This window comes from Narcine bancroftii, chromosome 10 (assembly GCF_036971445.1).
Source record: "Narcine bancroftii isolate sNarBan1 chromosome 10, sNarBan1.hap1, whole genome shotgun sequence".
In the NCBI taxonomy this organism is placed as follows: domain Eukaryota; kingdom Metazoa; phylum Chordata; class Chondrichthyes; order Torpediniformes; family Narcinidae; genus Narcine; species Narcine bancroftii.
Window position 1 is genome coordinate 83314315 of NC_091478.1, and position 4120 is coordinate 83318434.

Below are 4120 nucleotides of genomic sequence, written 5' to 3' on the forward strand. Positions count from 1 at the left end.
GTCTGTGGCCAGATCAACCATGATCTTATTGAATGGCAAAAGTGGTTTGAAGGGCCAAATGGCCTGCTCCTGCTTCTATTTCGTATTGCCTTATGTTAACAAAGAGAGGCTGGAGGGACTCCGTGTGCCTTGCAGTATTCATGGGTACAATCAGTCAATGTTTTGTGTTGGGACCATTTAACAAGACTTTATCAGCCCCTTCCTCCCTTCATTCATTGCACCACTCATGCACACCATCTCTTTGAAAACTCCCACCTCCTCTCCTCCACCAGTGACATGCACCCCTATGATTGTGCATTTTCCATCAGGAAGGCCTCAGCACCCTTTGCTTCCTTAAGTGTTCACTTCCAAAATGTTGACTGATCATTTCTACCCTTGGATGTTGCTTGATCTATTGAATCCCTCCACCTCTCTTTGTTCACTCAAGATTTTTGTACTTCTGACTTTAATGGCAAAGCCTTTCTTTCAAACTGTGAGCTCAAGCTTTAGAGTTTACCTCAAAGTCAAGCAGTGCATAGGACAAAATAAGTTCGTGAAAAAATAGTAACATATATCCATTAGTAGTTATTGCATGTCTAACTATAATTAACCGTAACTCCCCTTTCCCCTTCATCCCCCGATTAAAAAGTAAAGAAAAAAGAAAAAGAGAGAGCAAGAAAACAAGATGTTTCAAGACTAGACTAAAGAGAGAAAAATCAGGAGATTGTCATCCACCTGATTATCTAGCTTTTCTAGATGCAGGGGAGGGGTACAGATGGGGCACTCCGAAGCAAAGTGGGGAGGGGAGGTAAAACTAAAGATTTACATCTATTTGCCATAAATACGGGTGCCAAATATTGATAAAAACATCATATTTAAACTGTAAGTGATTTTTCTCTAGGGGAGAATTTCTGCATTCCATTATGCCATTCCTAGATGGGAATTGGACTTCCAGGTAACCGCTATACATTTCCTGGCCATCGCCAATGCGACCTTTACAAATTGCGTTTGGAAATTTGGACAGCTTCATTATAGGTGCTACGCCTGCAATGCTTCCCAGTAAAACAATTTTGGGTGTTGTGGAAACTATTTTCCTATAATTTGTTCTAGGAAATTCCCTAGATTTACCCAGAAGGGCCTCACCTTGGAACATGCCCAGGTTGAATGTAGAAAGGTTCCCACCTCTGTGCTGCATCTAAAACATTGGTTTGAAATTTCTGATTTAAGTTTATTTAATTTTTATGGTGTTAACTATATTCTTCCATTCTATATCTAATATTAACTCTGTTCATCATACTGGCACGACACAGATTGGACCAGCCCTGTTCTCCAATTATTATGTCCAAGTCTGATTCCCACCTCTGTTTTGACTTATGTAACCCTCTTTTAGGAGTTTTTGCTTGAAATAGGAAGTGCACTGTTGAAATAAATTTCTTTACAATCCCCTTTCAAATCAGAGTCTCCAAATTGCTGCACTTCGGTAAAGTAATTGACAAACCTAATTTGTCCCTTAAATAAGATCCCAGTTGAAGATACAGGGAAAAGAATTATTTAACGAACCATACGCATTCCTTAATGACATAGGTTTCCCCTGCTCATAACAGTTCTCAATACACCTGATCTCTTTCTGAGACCAGATGTCTGGGATTTTGTTATCCAATATTGATGGTATTAATCTATTTTTAGTCAGGGGTGTTTTTTGGTGATAACCCCACCTTAATTCCAATCTTCTGATTTATTTTATACCAAACATTAATTACATGTTTTAATAGTGGGGCTTCTCCTATTCCCAAAACCAATTTAGCATCCCATTTATAAATAAAATCTCCTGCTATCCTCTTGCCCACCTTGTGCAGCTCAATTTGTGCCCAGGATGCTCTATTTCCCCCCACCCCCTCCCCCCCAACCACCTCCAAGAAAGAGGTGATAAACTACTGGGCTGCCCAATAATATATTTTTTTAAAAATCTGGGAGCTGCAGTCCTCCCAGGGTATAATCCCATGTTACTTTCTTTACTGTTCCAGAGGAAATTTCTAATATGTTTATTTAGAACCTGAAAAAATCTTACCTCTGTAGTACCTTGGGACATTTTCATGCAATTGTGCCAATGCATTTCAGGAGGCAACTTTAATCAGAATAGTGAGAAAGACATAGTTAGAATTTTCAAGGCATTCCGTGCTCCATCATAAATAAAATTCAATAAATGTTGAATCCTTGTGAAAAAGTCATCAAACTACCAAAGTATAACCAAAACAGAATAATCAAGCTCAGACTTCCTGACTCGAGGATATATTAATTAATTACATTTCTATCAGCATTACATGTTCTAATTGATCAGTGCAGTCATGGTTTGATATCTTTGTTCATGCCTTCTTTTATGTCAGTTAATGATGGACCATATTAAATTAAAATTGATATGTCAGAAATGGAGCAAAGTTTTTTGAGCATAATTAAAACCAAGTGCAGTTCATTAATCATGACTCTCTGGGCATCAATAATCCAAACTGCAGATTCTCAACAAATAGGACTTGGGCTTGTTGGAAACTTTGACTATTTATATTACACTTCCCCTCAGGGTTTGTTAATCTATTTAAGGATGATCATTTGGCTGACCAGCACAGTTAGTGCAACGCTGTTACAGCCCCAGCAATTGGGACTAGGGTTCGAATCCCACGCTGCCTGTACGTTCTCCCTGTGTCGGCATGGGTTTCCTCCATGGGCTCTGGTTTCATTCGATACATATGGGCTCATGGTCCGAAGTGGCCTGTTACTGTGCTGCGTGTCCAAATTTAAAGGAGAAATAATTCAAACGTGATTAGTTCAGAAATAACTTGGCTATTTTTTGGCGAGAGTCATAAAACTATTTTGCATATTCATTCTGAAAGGGTCACTTTTAATGTCATTGTTACAGCAATGCTTATCTACAATGTATGGCACAGCAGTCCTATCTTTATCTTTGCTATATAAACTGTTTGACTTGCTGAGTTTCTCTGGCATTGTGTTTTTACTTCAACCACAGTGTCCGCTGACTTTTGTGTTTTACTGGAGAAACTCAGCGTCTGGAGATTTTCTGTTTAACTCCATTCCTCCAATGACATGTCAGTCGATTGTCAGGGTTGATAGCAACACATTAAATGCCTCCTGGACAGCCTTGAATCCAATGGCATGAAAAATTAGTTAACTAATTTTAGGTAACCTCCATGTCCACCTGATTCCACTATTGCCATCTCATTTTTTAACCTTGTACTTGTTTTTCTCTCTCCAACTCTCTCCCCCCACCCCCACCCCTCCCCACTGCCCTTCATCATAATAGTCTCCTACCTGTCTCCACTTCACACTTTCCGTCCTATCATCCATAGCCCCTCCCCCATTTTCTTCCCTCTTTTTATTTGCAATTTCACCTTTTTTATCTTAGTCTTGATAAAGGGTTCAAACTCAAAATGTTGACTGACCATTTCAACTCCTGTCTGATTTACTGATTCCCGTCAGTAATTCTGTCTGTTTGATGAGCTGTCATGTTGATTTGCGAATCTCATTCACAGTCCAACCACAGCAGTACCATAAGCATGATATTTAACTTAAAATAACATGCTATTGTGTGGCCTGCCACTTTCTGATCAGCGTCAGTCATTTATCTCTGTGTGGATTACTTGCCTTGCATTCCTTGTCAGCTCACAGCTTGCTTTGAAAGTTCATTTAAAAGTCCTGTTATTCCTTAAGTTGGACAGCGACTGTGGTTTGAATCCGATGCTGTTTTTAAGGAGTTTGTATGTTCTCTCCATGTCTACATGGGTTTCCTCTGGGTGCTTCAGTTTCCTCCCACCATTCAAAAACGTACCTGGGGTGTCGATCTATTAGGTGGCATGGGCTGAAAGAGCCTGTTACCATGCTGAATGTCTAAATGAAATGAAATTAAATTAAAACTCACTCATACTTTCAGTATGATGGCAGAAAAGCTGTTTATATAGTGCAGCTGTGTAACCCTTTTAATGAATATGTTATATATCTTTTGATGCAACCAGGCTGATACTCTCAGTCTTGAGGATATTGGCAATGCATGCAGTTGCCAAATTTACCAGCCACTCTTCTTCCTTCAACACTACATTGAAATTCTACAAGTAATCGTACTACATGTCTTGCT